The sequence below is a fragment of the Mesoplodon densirostris genome, chromosome 6 (assembly GCF_025265405.1).
Source record: "Mesoplodon densirostris isolate mMesDen1 chromosome 6, mMesDen1 primary haplotype, whole genome shotgun sequence".
Classification (NCBI taxonomy): domain Eukaryota; kingdom Metazoa; phylum Chordata; class Mammalia; order Artiodactyla; family Ziphiidae; genus Mesoplodon; species Mesoplodon densirostris.
The window spans coordinates 56,985,308-57,002,716 of record NC_082666.1 but is presented as its reverse complement, the minus strand read 5'-3'; the positions used below and the strand labels follow the sequence as shown (position 1 = coordinate 57,002,716).

Genomic DNA, 17,409 nt, shown 5'->3' with positions numbered 1-17,409 from the left:
AAACTTTAGGCTTCATGGCTTCGTTGCCTCTGTGTGCCATTTAGTAACTCACAAGAGGAAGAAAAATGTGATGAGTTATCCCTGATTCACACATATGCCAGGTTGAGATTGGATGTCATGATCTCAGTTTTAGCCAATCAGATTTGAGAGAGTGAATATATTAATCTGCTTCAGATGTTTAGGGCTTTTCTCGTTCTAGATACTCACTTTAGTACTCATACAACAGAACATACCATATGTTCATAGCATCCATTCCTTCATACAGGCCTACATTTTAAAACCATGCCAAACAGATAAAATTCCTTCCAATTTTAAAAGACTGCAGTTAATAGTTTTGAATATAACTGGCTTTTTGCTATACCCTATAACATTTTCTCTTCTTCCCTAATAATAGCCCCACCTTCTAGCAGATGTAATATTCCTTAACCCTTGTCATCATCATAATCTATTCTGTGGACATTTCTTGGCTGTGCTATGCTTAAAATTTGCTTATAATCTAATTCTGCCTATCATGGAATTATTTTTTATCTTAAGGGCCTCTAAATATTGACTCTTATTTTTGCTTTTCTGTACATTTATTCTTTTTCCTGATTTCTGATCTTTGTTTTTTCTCAACCTCATAGCATATTCAGATTTCATCAAGATTTTACCTACTTTTTAAACAAAACACTTAAAATGTATTAAAAGTACTTAATAAAAATAATCATTTATTTTTGGTGATAACATTTAGGTATTTCTACCTAATCATTTAGGATTATTTTTCTTATCATTCTCTTGCTGGGGAATGTGACTTTCTAAGCTTTAATTTTTCTATTAGGCTTTAAAGTTTACAATAAGAAGTATTAATTCATGGAAAGTATATTTAAATCCTTGTAAGAAAGTCAGTATGAATGGCATTTCCTTCTTGATATGGATTCATTGGTCAGCAATTTGAGTGTATAAGTGCTCGGCTTGTACATATACTATAGATAGGTAGATTCTCAGTTGATCATTTTTGGATTACTAGCATGAGATATAATTGTTGATGAGTCTAGCCAAGAGAGCAGAATATAGAATCAATGATATGAGAAAGCTGTCCTATTTTTCTGATGAAATTATGGAGTTGGTTACCAAAAGTATGTTATTTTTAAGTATTTTAGTTTGGTAATAGTTTACCTATACAATTCTTTTTAAAAAGTTATTAGAAATGAATACATGTGTATAACACTAAGTTCAAAAATGGTATGAAGAAAAAGAAAGAATCCCCTGTAATCTCACCACCTAGAGATAGCCTCAGTAGATATTCCAGTGTATGTCCTCTAGATGTGTGTGTGTTATATTATATTGAATCATAAAATGTATATTATTTTATTGTCTTTTTAAAAAATTTAACAAGTTTCCACGTAAATGGACATAATCACCACTCATCCCCTGAAAAGAAGGGTTGAGGAAGCATGAAAAGAATCCTTGCATCACTTTCTAGACAGGTTTTAATATGATATGTTTGGGGAGTATTTAATTTCTATTTTTTTGTTGTAAACATCATAAAAATATTTGAAAGGAAAAAAGTCACCAATTATCCCATGACTTTCTAACAGCTATTATCATTTAAAAATTTTACTTTTTAATTTGTTCCTGTTATGCACACACAATGTTTACATATTAACCAGTATACATAAACTTTGTATTTTTTAACTTAATATTATATTGTAAACATTTCCCTATTTTCCATATATCTCCATAATTATCATTAAAATGATTACCATTATCATTAATAATGATAATGACTGTAGAATGTTCTATCAAGTCGATGAATCATAACTAACCCATTTCCCTATAGATCATTTAAAAATTTTCCATTATAGAGAACATCCTTGTGCATATAGCTTTCCTTAAGATAAACTGTCAGCAATTTATTAGTGGCCAAGAGTCTGAGGATTTGATGACTACAGGGATGGCATGGCCTTATTGCTCTTCAAAAGGACTGTAGCAGATTTCAGTACCTCAGCCCTGTCTGAGTATCATAGTACAGCAGCATATCATAGAGGTTAAAAGCATAGGAGCCAGACTGCCTGGGTTCATACCCCACTTATACTGCTTGCTGGCTATGTCACTTCAGGCAAGCTGCTTAAGTCTGTAATCCTCAATCGCTTCTGTAAAGTGGAGAAAATAACTGAATCTTCTTTCTAGAGTTTTTGTAAGGATTATGAGTTTATGAGCCATCCTCAGGCTGACGAGCTCATTGTGAAGACAGAATATAAAACATGGACCTTCAATCACAGTGAATGCAGCTCTGGGTGCTGGGATAGTCAAAGGTGTTGGCAAGGAGAAGAAAGGAAGGCACACTGACACAACTTCCAATCAAGCAAGAACAGCAATGGAAGTGAAGGCACTTGAGGAAGCTCAGGTTGGGAGTTCTCTGTGTCTTTCTGCCCGTGTCCTTTTTTACATCCCTGCATCCCTGGTGGTGACTCTCTGGTGTCTGCCACAGGCAGGGGAAACATTCAGTTCAGGAGGCCAGAAGCCAGAAGTCAAGGCGTTGGTAGGATGGGTTCTTTCTGGGGGCTCTGAACGAGAATCTGTTCCACGCTTTTCTCACAGCTTCACTTTATGTAGCAGTGCTTAGGAAACAAAGAATAAACCCTTTCTAGTTACTATATTACAAAGCAAACCATCAGATAGATAAAACAAATGACTACAATAAAAGCCAAGCAGGTATAAAATGATACTTTAAGACTACTTTAATTTGCATTCATTGTCAGAAGGAATGAACATTTTTGTATGTATTTACTATTTGAGATGTTGTTTCTTTTTCTTTTTTTATTAAATGTTAGATGTGCTTTAAATTTTTTTTTTACTTTTTATTTTAAAATAATTTAAAACTTACCAAACATTGAAAACAGCCAGATCACTTCTATGTTCCTTTCACCCAGAGACCCTATTCAAGTTTCCCTGACAGCCCAAATGCTGGCTTTAGCAGAACAAGAGTTTAATCCAGAATGTCACACTTGTCATCTCTTTGGTCCCCTTCAGTCTGGAACATTGCCTCGGTTGTTCTGTCTTTCATGACTTTAACATGTTTTAGGATTAGAAGCCAGTTGTTTTACAGAGCACTTTTCTATTTGGGTTTGCCTGGTGTTCCTCACATGAGAGGTCAGTCACCTTTGGCAAGAATGTTACGGCCGTGGAGCCCTGCTCTGCTCACTGCATCCCTTCGGGTGGTACATGATGTCTGTCTTCCTCCACCAAAGTGATGCTAACTTTGGTCACTTGGATAAGGTGATCTCTTCCAGGTTTCTCCTCATTAAAGTTCCTCCTTTCCTTTTATCATCAAGAAATATTTTATGTGGAGATATTTTGAGACTTTATGAATATCTCATTTTCATCCTACTTTCACCCATTAGTTTGGGTATCCATTAATGTTTTCTTGACTGAGTTATTACTCTGATGATTGCCAATAGGTGATTCTTAAAATTCCATTATCCCATTTACACTTCTTGGTAGGCTTTCTTCTGAAAGGAAAAGCTGCCTCCTTCACTCCCTCCCTCTTCCATCCTTCCTTCTTTCCTTGCTTCCTTTCTTTTTCTTTCTTCCTTTCTTTCTATCTTTCTTTCAATATGGACTGCTGAACTCCTATTATTCAATTATTTATTATTCAGTTATTCGTTATTTTGATCCTCAAATTGTTCCAGACTAGATCAGTAAGAGCCTCTTTAAGTTGACTCTTGTGTCCTTTTGAGATAACCTTATCATTCTTTGAGTACCTCCTTTTCTTTGTGGCACACAAAGATGTTCTAGGTTCATCTCGTATTATCCTCAGCCTTGTAATAGCCAGGTAACTCAAGTTTCTTCTCGTGGAGAAAGATATTTAGAAGCCAAGATCTTGGGTACAAATTACTGCATTGCTACTGTGGTAATCACTGCTCCTAGGCCCTTTCAGTGGACAGCTAGGAAATTCTGTCTTTCTCTCCCTCTTTCCCTTTTCCCTCCCTCCCTCCCTCCCTCTCTCTCTCTCTCTCTTTCTCTCTTTCTCTCTCTCTTACATATTGTCTATATTTATTTTTATATCTAGCTATATATATTGAAAAACTTGAGTTCACACCAATATCTCCAATTCAACATCACAGGCTTCCTTCTGCATTTCCTTCTTCTTATTTGTAACTTTCTTCTCTGACTTTAAGAAACCTGACTCCCATTATTCTCAATATATTTGCCGCAGTCCTGCTAAAGCTGCCCTCCTCTCTCCCAGGTCCTGATTTCCACTGAGCAGCCACCCTGCTTGGCAGACTTCCTGGTGCTAAGGGGCTCAGGGATGTTTTTGTTTCTGATAACACTGGATGATATTGAAGTACTTGGTCCTAAGAAAGAACATCCTACCAACTCTTAGTATCTGACTGACGTATTGGAATCATCAACTGTTTTCAACAGCTGTCTTGATTATAGAGTGGTTTCTGGCAAGGGGCTAAGCATCTGTTAATCCCTCAAAATATGCCATGCTGTCATTATGTCTACCTGTGTTTTCTAAGGACTTTGTCTAGAAAAATTCGACTCATCCTTTCCATCTTGTTTTAAACATCCTTTCCTCAGTGGAGGATAAGACAGGATTCCCTGATGTTCCCAGATTAGTATAGATTTCTTATGTGATACTTTGTTTTTCGTAGTACTTTACATATGTGTAATTACTTGCTTAATTATTTGTGATTCTTTGTTTAAAGTCTGTCTTTCCCATTAGACTGTAATTTCCTCAAGGTCAGGAAGAACATGTGGGTTTTATCCTAAATGCTTAGTACAGAGTACTTGGCATGTAATAGTTTTCAAGTATTTGTTGATCTACCACTTTAAACATATATATATATATGTGTGTGTGTGTGTAATCATATATATATATTGTATATGTGTATATACATATATATATTGCTTCTAAACAACGCTAATGATGGAGAAGGTAAAGACATATCCACACCATACAAGCGACATGCTGGTGATGGGGAACAGACACACCAGTGGCTGTTAGCCTACTCGTTACCAGACTTTTCCTATAGGGGTTACACATGTGCATTGTGGCATTGAGATCTGATCCTTTTTGTAGCCAGAGTATGTGTGATAATGGGTCCTGTTGTAATGCATTATGTTTGGATATGCCATTTATATCAGGGTTCTTTGAGGCTGTCAACTGGATGAGGGATTTAAAGCATCTTTGTACCCGCATTTTAAGACATCTGGATCCTTTTAACAAGTACTGTTAGGTCTTCTCAGTTCCAAATCCATTGTCTATAAAGCATTCCAGTATTTCTTTTTGTCTCAGGCACTTGGGTGAAAGATAGAGCGCTGTAATAAGGGAACTGATCATTCCCATAGCCTAGATTTGGATTCTTGTGTCCAATGCTAAAGATCTCTGGGGAGGGAACCACGTGACTCTGTTCTCCCATTTTGGGACTCCATCTCTCTCCGTACCTCCCCGCAGCTGCTTAGAACTACCAGGTATTTTCTCCGTTCCTAACAGCTGCTATAATTTCTTTCATTCCAGTTAGTTTCAGAATTAGTTCCCTGCAAATATAGTGGAAAATTTTGTGTGATTCTAGCTATGCTAGTCCATACTGATTCTCTGCTTTTTTAAAAAGTGGGAAATGTATTGCATTATAGCACTTACTTGATTTTCGCCCCTGTGCTCCATTTTACAAGTTCTCCTTGTTTCTGACACTTGCTTGTATATGAATTAGATCGGTTCTAAAGAGTATGGAAGCAACATGTAAAGTGTTTAGATAGTGAAGTGCAGTTACCGGTGAAAGTTCTGTTGTCCTGTCAAGAGAGATCTTGTTGTCTAAGCATAAAGTATCTAGAAAATGGCCATATTTTACATTGGGTCCTGGTATTAGAGGACAGGTTGAATGTCTTTCCTGATTCTTTAGATCCTCTGGAAACTGCAAGTTTTCTGTAGTGAATTCTATAGAAGGACCTGGAATATAATTTTATATAGTTTTAAAAACACTTGATCTGAGAAAAAATTTAATAGAAATCTGCTTATGAATTAAAGATTTACAATATAGAATTGGATTTATGTCCTTAATAGAAGTGAAGAGTAATTCTTTTTTTTTTTTTTTTAGAATAATAAGCTTTTCCTACCTGGTAATGGCATTTCTAGAATATAGAACATTATTTTTATAAATTTATTTATTTTATTTATTTATTTTTGGCTGTGTGGGGTCTTCATTGCAGTGTGAGGGCTTCTCATTGCAGTGGCTTCTCTTGTTGCAGAGCCCGAGCTCTAGGCACACAGGCTTCAGTAGCTGTGGCTTGTGAGCTCTAGAGCGCAGGCTCAGTAGTTGTGGTGCACAGGCTTAGTTGCTCCGTTGCATGTGGGATCTTCCCGTCCCAGGGCTCGAACCCGTGTCCCCTGCATTGGCAGGCAGAATCTTAACCACTGCACCACCAGGGAAGCCCAGTGAAGAGTAATTCTATGTCCAGATATTTACTATACTATCTGCAAGTTCATTAGGCTATTTCTATGAATCGTGAGCCAAAAGGCCCCCCAAGAGCAGCTTAAATTTTGTTGTCATTGTTGTTTTGTGAAATCAAAGACTCCAACTTGCAGCCAACTTTGTGTGTGGACAGCTGCCACATGTGGATAATCAGTATAGAGTTATGTGAATACCCAACCAGTTAATTCCTATCACAGCGTTTTTATTTTTATCACACCTGATTTTTCCTTGTCTGTTTGTCCTGTCACTAGAGTATAAGCTCCTTGAGCATGGTGACCTCTTCTGCCTTGTTCAACACTGTCTCCACTGTCTGGTAGCTAATAGATACTCAGTTGAATAAATGAATGTGTTTAAGAATATATTTACTTTTTTGGTCAGAAATTCTTCTACTTGTAATAGCAATGGTAGTACTACATCACAAGGTGGAATAGAAATAAAGCTTCAGTTACTGGTAACACAGCATAAAAGAGTGGCGGGTGTGTTGAGCTTTTAACATTTTCAAAAAGCAAAAAAGTGTTGGTTGGAGGGGAGAGAAACAGCACTGGAAGGCACACAACTAGTTTTATTATACTTTCCCAAGTTGGCAGAGGCAAAGGTACGGAGGTAGGTTTGTTGGTGGCTACCTAAGAAAATATGCTGATTCTTGAGATAGCTGTAGAAACATCAGAGAAAGGCCTGCGTTAGAAGTGTGGGTTTACTAGTCATCAACGTGTAAGTAGTCTGTGAAATTATGAGTAAATGAGCTTAGGCAGTGATAGCAATTATGTTAGGGTGTTTTTTATTACAGAGAACAATGACTCGCTTCAAGTGACTCAGTATTTACTGCAAGGATTCATAGGTTTCCCAGAAATCTAAGGACAGAAACTATTCTCAACCCTCGGAGTATCAGGAGCAGAAAGATACCAGGCATCAAGACTTTACCTTGCTTTCTGTCTACTTGCCCAGGGCTGCACTGTATCGATCTCTTCCATGGATTCTGCTTTTCTCATCAAAGACTGCTTCATCCCTTTCTCTTCTTCTTGTGCTTGTGTGTGTGTGTGTGTGGTAAAATACACATAACATAAAATTTATCATTTTAACCATTTTAAAGTGTACAATTCAGTGGCGTTTATTACATTCACAATATTAGGCCACCGTCTACTTCCAGAACATTTTCATCACCCCAAAAGGAAACCTTGTACTCCCTGAGCAGTTGCTTCCATTCCCCCATTTCCCCCAGCCCCTAACAGCCAAAATCTGCTTTCTGTCTCTGTGGATTTGCCTATTCTGAATATTTCATTTAAATGGCATCATACGCCATATGGCCTTTTGTGATGGGCTTCTTTCGCTTAGCATAATGTTGTCAACGTTCATCCGTGTTGTGGCAAGTATCAATATTTAGTTCCTTTTTTATGACTGAATAATATTCCAGTGCATGGATATGCATTTTATTTATCCATTTATCAGTTCATGGGCATTTGGGTTATTTCTACCTTTTGGCCATTATGAGTGGTGCTGCTATGGAGATTTGTGTACAAGTTTTTGTTTGAATACCAGTTTTCAATTCTTTTGGGTATGTATCTAGGGGTGGAATTGCTCGGTCATATAGTAATTCCATATAATTTCTTGAGGAACTGCCAAACTGTTTTTCCACAGTGGCTGCACCATCTTATATTCCTACTAGCAATGTATGAGGGTTCCAATTCCTCCACATCCTTGCCAACATTTGTTCTTTCTCCATTATTATTATTATCATTATTATTATCATCCTATTGAATGTGAAGTGATCACTTGGTTTTGATTTGTGTTTCCCTAATGACTAATGAGGTTAAGCATCTTCAACTACTTGTTGGTATATCTTCTTCGGAGAATTATCTGTTCAAGTCCTTCGATCATTTAAAAAATTAGATTGTCTTTTTGTTGTCAAATTGTAAGAATTATTTGTTTATTCTGGATACTGGACTCTTATCATATATACAATTTGCAAATGTTTTCTTGCATTCTCTAGGTTGTCTTATCAATTTGTTGATAATATCCTTGGACACACAAGTTTTTAACACTGACAAAGTCCAATTCATCTTTTTTCCTTTTGTTGCTCATATTTTTGGTCATACCTAAGAATCCATTGCCAAATCAAAGGTCATGAAGACTCACCTCTACGTTTTCTTCTAAGAGTTTTACAGTTTATTTCTTATATTGTCATTGACCCATTTTAAGTTAAGTTTTGTATGTGGTGTTAGGTAGGGATCCAGCTTCATTATTTACACCTGGATACCTAGTTGTCCCAGCACCATTTGTTGAAGAGACCCTTCTTTCTCCTATTGAGTGGTCTTAGGACCCTTGTCAAAAATCAATTGTCCATAAATGTTTGGGTTTATTTCTGGCCTCCCAATTCTATTCCATTTGTTATATGTCTATCCTTATATTTGCCAGTACCACACTGTTTTGATTATTGTAGCTCTGTAGTAAGTTTTGAAATTGGTATGTGTGAGTCCTTTAAATTTTCCTTTTTCAAGATTGTTTTGACTATTTGGGCCCCCTTGCAATTTCATATAAATTTGAGAATCAACTTTTCCATTTCTGCAAAAAAGGTTGTTGAAATTTTGATAGGTATTGTGTTGAATCTGTAGATAGCTTTGAGTAGTATCATCTTAACAATATTAAATATTCCAATCCATGAACTCAAGATGTCTTTCCATTTATTTAGATTTTCTTTTACTTCTTTCAGTAATGTTTTGTACTTTCAGTGTGTGTGTCTTTTACCTTGGTTAAATTTATTTCCCGATATTTTATTCTTTTGGGTACTATTGCATGTGGAATTGTTTCTTAATTTCCTTTTCAGATTAGTCATTGCTGGGATATAGAAACACAACTAATTTTTGCTTGTTGATTTTATACCCTGTAATTTTACTGACTTCTCTTTTTCTGTGTATAGGATCATGTCATCTGCAAATAGAGATAGCTTTACTTTTTCCTTTCCAATCTGGATGCCTTTTCTTTCTTTTCCTTGCCTAATGGCTCTGGTTAGAACATCCAATACAAAGTGGTGACAGTGAGCATCCTTGTCTTGTTCCTGATTGTAGAGGAAAAGATTACAGTCTTGCACCATTGAGTATGATTTTCACTGTGGATTTTTTCACAAATGCACTTTATCATATTAAGATAATTCCATTCTATTCCTAATTTTCTGAGTATTTTTTTGTCATGAAAGAATGTTGGATTTTATCAAAAGCTCTCTGTGTCAATTGAGATGATCATATGTTTTTCCTCCCTTCATTCTGTTAATGTGGTATATATTACGTTGATTGATTTTCTTATGTTGTATAACACTTTTATTCCTGGGATAAATCCTGCATGGTCATCATGTATAATCCTTTTAATATGCCCTTGGATTCAGTTTACTAGTGTTTTGTTGAGATTTTACACATCTATATATGTAACAAAGAGTGGTTTGTAGTTTTCTTTTATTGTGTTGTCTTCATCTAGCTTTGGTATCAGGCTAATGCTGGTCCCATAGGATGAGCTAAGAAGTATTCCCTCCTCTTCTGTTTTTTGGAAGAAACTGAGAAGGATTGGGGTTAACTCTTCTTTAAGTGTTTGGTAGAATTCACTAGGAAAACCATCTGGTTCTGAACTTTTCTTTGTTAGGAGGTCTTTGATTACTGATTCAGTCTCTTTACTTGTTATAGGTCTGTTCATATTTTCTATTTGTTCTTGAGTCGGTTTTTGTAATTTGTGTATTTTTAGGAATTTGTCCATTTCATCTAGATTATCCAATTTGTTACACACAACTTTTTCATAGTTTTCTCTTATAATCCTTTTTATTTCTGTAAGGTTGAGAGAAATGTCATCACTTTCATTTCTAATCTTAGTTACTTGCATCTTCCTTCCCAATCAGTATACCTGTTATTTAATTTTCTTGTCTTATTGTGTAAGCTAGGTCTTCCAATATAATATTGAAATGCCATGGTGAGAAGAGACATCCTTGCCTTGTTCCTAATCCTAATTTTTCATCAATAAGTATGATGTTAGCTGTTTTTTTAAATAGATATGCTTTATCTAGTTGATGAAGGTTTTTTTTTATAGATATGCTTTATCCAGTTGATGAAGTTGCCCTCTATTCCTAGTTTACTGAGAGTTTTTATCATGAATGGGTGCTGGATTTTGTCAAATGCTTTTTCTTCATTTATTGATATATATTCATATGATTTTTCTTCTTTAGCCTACTGATGTGATAGATTACATTAATTGATTTTCAAATGTTGAACCAGCCTTGCATACCTGGGATAAGTTCTGCTTGGTTGTGGTGTATAATTCTTTTCATACATTGGATTTAATTTGCTAATATTGGATTTAATTTGCTAATAAATTTAATTTGCTAATAAATTGGATTTAATTTGCTAATATTTTCTTGAAGATTTTTGCATCTATGTTCATAAGAAATATCTGTAGTTTTCTTATGTCTTAGTCTGGTTTTGCTATTAGGGTAATTCCATCCTCATGGAATGAGTTAGGTAGTATTGCCTCTGCTTTTATCTTCTGAAAGAGATTAAAGAGCCCCACGTCAGGCTTCCCAACCTGGGGGTCCGGCAATGGGAGGAGGAATTCTTAGAGAATCAGACTTTGAAGACTAGTGGGATTTGTTTGCAGGACTTCGACAGGACTGAGGGAAACAGAGACTCCACTCTTGGAGGGCACCCACAAAGTAGTGTGTGCATCGGGACCCAGGGGAAGGAGCAGTGAACCCAGGGGAGACTGAACCAGACCTACCTGCTAGTGTTGGAGGATCTCCTGCAGAGGCGGGGTGGAGGTGGGGGCTGTGGCTCACTGCGGGGACAAGGACAGTGGCAGCAGAAGTTCTGGGGAGTACTCCTTGGCGTGAGCCCTCCCAGAGTCTGCCATTAGTTCCACCAAAGAGCCCAGGTAGGCTCCAGTGTTGGGTTGCCTCAGGCCAAACAACCAACAGGGAGGGAACCCAGCCCCGCCCATCAGCAGTCAAGCAGATTAAAGTTTTACTGAGCTCTGCCCACCAGACCAACACCCAGCTCTACCCACCAGCAGTCTCTCCATCAGGAAACCTGCACAAGCCTCTTAGCCTCATCCACCAGAGGGCAGACAGCAGAAGCAAGGAGAACTACAATCCTGCAGCGTGTGGAACAAAAACCACATTCACAGAAAGATGGACAAGATGAAAAGGCAGAGGACTATGTACCAGATGAAGGAACAAGATAAAACCCCAGAAAAACAACTAAATGAAGTGGAGATAGGCAACCTTCCAGAAAAAGAATTCAGAATTATGATAGTGAAGATGATCCAGGACCTCGGAAAAACAATGGAGGCAAAGATCAAGAAGATGTAAGAAATCTTTAACAACGACCTAGAAGAATTAAAGAACAAACAAACAGAGATAAACAATACAGTAACTGAAATAAAAACTACACTAGAAGGAATCAATAGCAGAAGAACGGATAAGTGACCTGGAAGGCAGAATGGTGGAATTCACTGCTGCAGAACAGAATAAAGAAAAAAGAATGAAAAGAAACAAAGACAGCCTAAGAGACCTCAGGGACAACATTAAATGCAACAACATTCACATTATAGGGGTCCCAGAAGGAGAAGAGAGAGAGAAATGACCCAAGAAAACATTTGAAGAAATTATAGTAGAAAACTTACCTAACATGGGAAAGGAAATAGCCACCCAAGTCCAGGAAGCCCAGAGAGTCCCATACAGGATAAACCCAAGAAGAAACACGCTGAGATACATAGTAATCAAATTGGCAAAAATTAAAGACAAAGAAAAATTATTGAAAGCAGCAAGGGAAAAACGACAAATAACATACAAGGGAACTCCCAGATTAACAGCTGATTTCTCAGCAGAAACTCTACAAGCCAGAAGGGAGTGACATAATATACTTAAAGTGATGAAAGGGAAGAACCTACAACCAAGATTACTCTACCCGGCAAAGATCTCATTCAGATTTGATGGAGAAATCAAAAGCTTTACAGACAAGCAAAAGCGAAGAGAATTCAGCACTACCAAACCAGCTCTACAACAAATGCTAAAGGAACTTCCCTAAGTAGGAAACACAAGACAAGAAAAGGACCTACAAAAACAAACCCAAAACAATTAAGAAAATGGTCATAGGAACATACATATCGATAATTACCTTAAACGTGAATGGATTAAATCCTCCAACCAGAAGGCACAGGCTTGCTGAATGGATACAAAAACAAGACCCATATATATGCTGTCTACAAGAGACCCACTTCAGACCTAGGGACACGTACAGGCTGAAAGTGAGGGGATGGAAAAAGATACTCCATGCAAATGGAAATCAAAAGAAAGCTGGAGTAGCAATACTCATATCAGATAAAATAGACTTTAAAATAAAGAATGTTACAAGAGACAAGGAAGGACACTACATAATGATCAAGGGATCAATCCAAGAAGAAGATGTAACAATTATAAATATATATGCACCCAACATAGGAGCACCTCAATACATAACACAACTGCTAACAGCTGTAAAAGAGGAAATCGACAGTAACACAATAATACTGGGGGACTTTAACACCTCATTTACACCAATGGACACGTCATGCAAAATGAAAATAAATAAGGAAAGCAGGAGCTTTAAATGACACAATAGACCAGATAGATTTAATTGATATTTATAGGACATTCCATCCAAAACAGCAGATTACACTTTCTTCTCAAGTGTGCACGGAACATTCTCCAGGATAGATCACATCTTGGGTCACAAATCAAGCCTCAGTAAATTTAAGAAAATTGAAATCATATCAGGCATCTTTTCTGACCACAATGCTATGAGATTAGAAATGAATTACAGGGGAAAAGTAAAAAACACAAACACATGGACACTAAACACTTCATTACTAAATAACCAAGAGATCACTGAAGAAATCAAAGAGGAAATTTAAAAATACCTAGAGACAAATGACAATGAACACATGACAATACAAAACCTGTGGGATGCAGCAAAAGCAGTTCTAAGAGGGAAGTTTATAGCTATAGAAGCCTACCTCAATAAACAAGAAAAATCTCAAATAAATAATCTAACCTTACACCTAAAGGAACGAGAGAAAGAAGAACAAACAAAACCCAAAATTAGCAGAAGGAAAGAAATCATAAAGATCAGAGCAGAAATAAATGAAATAGAAATAAAGAAAACAATAGCAAAGACCAATAAAACTAAAAGCTGGTTCTTTGAGAAGATAAACAAAATTGATAAACCATTAGCCAGCCTCATCAAGAAAAAGAGGGAGAGGACTCAAATCAACAAAATTAGAAATGAAAAAGAAGTTACAACAGACACTGCTGAAATACCAAGCATCCTAAGAGACTACTACAAGCAACTCTATGCCAATAAAATGGACAACCTGGAAGAAATGGACAAATTCTTAGAAAGGTATAACCTTCCAAGACTGTACCAGGAAGAAATAGAAAATATGAACAGACCAATTACAGGTAATGAAATTGAAACTGTGATTAAAACTCTTCCAACAAACAAAAGTCCAGGATTTGATGGCTTCACAGGTGAATTCTATCAAACATTTAGAGACGAGCTAACACACTTCCTTCTCAAACTCTTCCAAAAAATTGCAGAGGAGGGAACACTTCCAGACTCATTCTGTGAGGCCACCATCACCCTGATACCAAAACCAGCAAAGATACTACAAAAAAAGAAAATTACAGACCAATATCACTGATGAATATAGATGCAAAAATCCTCAACAAAATACTAGCAAACACAATCCAGCAGCACATTAAAAGGATCATACACCATGATGAAGTTAAATATGCCACCAGAAAACTATTAGAGCTAATCAATGAATTTGGTAAAGTTTCAGGATACAAAATTAATGCACAGAAATCTCTTGCATTCCTATACACTAATGATGAAAAATCTGAAAGAGAAATTAAGGAAACACTCCCATTTACCACTGCAACAAAAAGAATAAAATACCTAGGAATAATCCTACCTAAGGAGACAAAAGACCTGTATGCAGAAAACTATAAGACACTGATGAAAGAAATTAAAGATGATACCAGCAGATGGAGAGATATACCATGTTCTTGGATTGGAGGAATCAATGTTGTGAAAACAACTATACTACCCAAAGCAATCTACAGATTCAGTGCAATCCCTAACAAATTACCAATGGCATTTTTTACGGGACTAGAACAAAATATCTTAAAATTTGTATGGAGACACAAAACACCCTGAATAGCCAAAGCAGTCTTGAGGGGAAAAAATGGAGCTGGAGGAATCAGACTCCCTGACTTCAGACTATACTACAAAGCTACAGTAATCAAGACAATATGGTACTGGCACAAAAACAGAAACATAGATTAATGGAACAAGATAGAAAGCCCAGAGGTAAACCCACATACCTATGGTCAACTAATCTATGACAAAGGAGGCAAGGATATACAATGGAGAAAAGACAGTCTCTTCAATAAGTGGTGCTGGGAAAACTGGACAGCTACATATAAAAGAATGAAATTAGAACACTCCCTAACACCATACACAAAATAAACTCAAAATGGATTCAAGACCTAAATGTAAGACCGGACACTATCAAACTCCTAGAGGAAAACATAGGAAGAACACTCTTTGACATAAATCACAGCAAGATCTTTTTTGTTCCACCTCCTAGAGTAATGGAAATAAAAACAAAAATAAACAAATGGGACCTAATGAAACTTCAAAGCTTTTGCACAGCAAAGGAAACCATAAACAAGATGAAAAGACAACCCTTAGAATGGGAGAAAATATTTGCAAATGAAGCAACTGACAAAGAATTAATCTCCAAAATTTACAAGCAGCTCATGCAGCTCAGTATCAAAAAAACAAAAAACCCAATCAAAAAAATGGGCAGAAGACCTAAATAGACAATACTCCAGAGAAGATATACAGATTGCCAACAAACACATGAAAGCATGCTCACATCACTAATCATTAGAGAAATGCAAATCAAAACCACAGTGAGGTATCACCTCACACCAGTTAGAATGGGCTTCATCAGAAAATCTACAAACAACAAATGCTGGAGAGGCTGTGGAGAAAAGGGAACCCTCTTGCACTGTTGCTGGGAATGCAAACTGATAACAGCCACTATGGAGAACAGTATGGAGGTTCCTTAAAAAACTAAAAATAGAATTACCATATGGCCCGGCAATCCCACTAGTGGGCATATACCCAGAGAAAACCACAATTCAAAAAGACACATGCACCCCAACGTTCATTGCATTACTGTTTACAATAGCCAGGTCATGGAAGCAACCTAAATGCTGATTGACAGATGAATGGATAAAGTTGTGGTACATATATACAATGGAATATTACTCAGCCATAAAAAGGAACAAAACTGGGTCATTTGTTGAGACATGGATGGATCTAGAGACTGTCATACAGAGTGAAGTAAGTCAGAAAGAGAAAAACAAATATCATATATTAACGCATGTATGTGGAACCTAGAAAAATGGTACAGATGAACCAGTTTGCTGGGCAGAAATTGAAACACAGATGTAGAGAACAAACGTATGAACACCAAGGGGGAAAAGTGGCGGGGGTGGTGGTGGTGGTGGTGGGATGAATTGGGTGATTGAGATTGATGTGTATACACTGATGTGTATTAAATTGATGACTAATAATAACCTGCTGTATAAAAAAAAAGGTACTAATAGGGAAGGACTCTAAGACACATCAATAAGTGAGAAAAATAAGGTGTAGTAGAACGGAGAGTTATAATATGCTGTATTTGCCTAAAAAATAAGAATGATATTTCTGCTTTTTTGAACTATGTGAATAAATTATTATATAATTTTAAAAACAAAACAAAAAAAATAAAAAATAAAGTAACTGTTTTACTGTCAAAAAAATAGTACTGCTACAAACATGGGCATGCAAATATCTCATTGAAACTCTACTTTCAGTTCTTTTGGAAATGGGATTGCTAGGTCATAAGGTAGGTCTATTTTTAATTTTTTGAGGAGCCACCATACTGTTTTCCATAACAGTTCTATTTTATAATCCCACCAGAAGTTCACAAGGGTTCCAATTTCTCTACATCCTCACCAACACTTTTTTCTATTTTTTTAAAAATAGTAGCCATCCTAATGGCTATGAGGTGATATCTTATTTTGGTTTTGATTTGCATTTCTCATGATTAGTAATGTTGAACATCTTTTCATATCTTTGTTGCCATTTGTGTACCATCTTTGGGAAAATGTCTTCAAACTCTTTGCCCATTTTTATATGTTTCTCCTTTTCCCTTTCCCTATGTTTCTCCTTTCTACTTTTTCATACATCATTTCTGACCTCCTTGTAACTTCACTTGTATATGGCCCTCAATGGCTACTCCAACCCTGGCTTCACCTTATGTCTGCACTTAGAACTGCTAGAGTGTCTCATTTTTTTTCAATTTCAAATTACCTCCCACCTGAAAAGAAAAATAAAAAGAAAAGAACATGGTGCTATGTCACAGATAGCTGGTTAACCTATGGATTAGCTGTTACATCCGGTGCTCACCTGTGGATCAGTCAGCCATGGCACAGGCTGAGGAGAAGAAGAAGCAGGGATCACATGGGACAGAATGTACCATTTAGAGCCACAGGGGCTGAAGGTTAAACAATTTTCCTGAGAAGGAGATGGACCTGAGTGGTAGTGATTGTCTCCTCTTCTAGAAGTGGATTAAGGAGTGAGTGAGCAATCAGGCCATAATGTAGAGTAAGTTACTCTTTGTAGGAAGCTCAATGAAAAGACATGAGAGAGCATGGAAGAGAGTTAAGTAGCAATGTGGAATATTCCTATCCAGACAAGAGGGAAAGACTGGAGACGAATAAGAGAGAGAACAGAGGGAGCAAAGTTTCTAGCAAATGGGGTTGACTTTAAGGGCAGAGAATTGAAAGGTTGAACACAATTGAAGCTGTGATACCAAATCCTTT

The 17,409-nt window shown here is 36.7% G+C and overlaps 1 protein-coding gene across 6 annotated transcripts in view; it reads left to right on the top strand.

The window, feature by feature from the left end:
• FOCAD (focadhesin) overlaps window positions 1-17,409 on the top strand; it is a 313,353-nt gene that overhangs the window by 274,390 nt on the left and 21,554 nt on the right. The gene's annotated exons all lie outside the window — the stretch shown is intronic.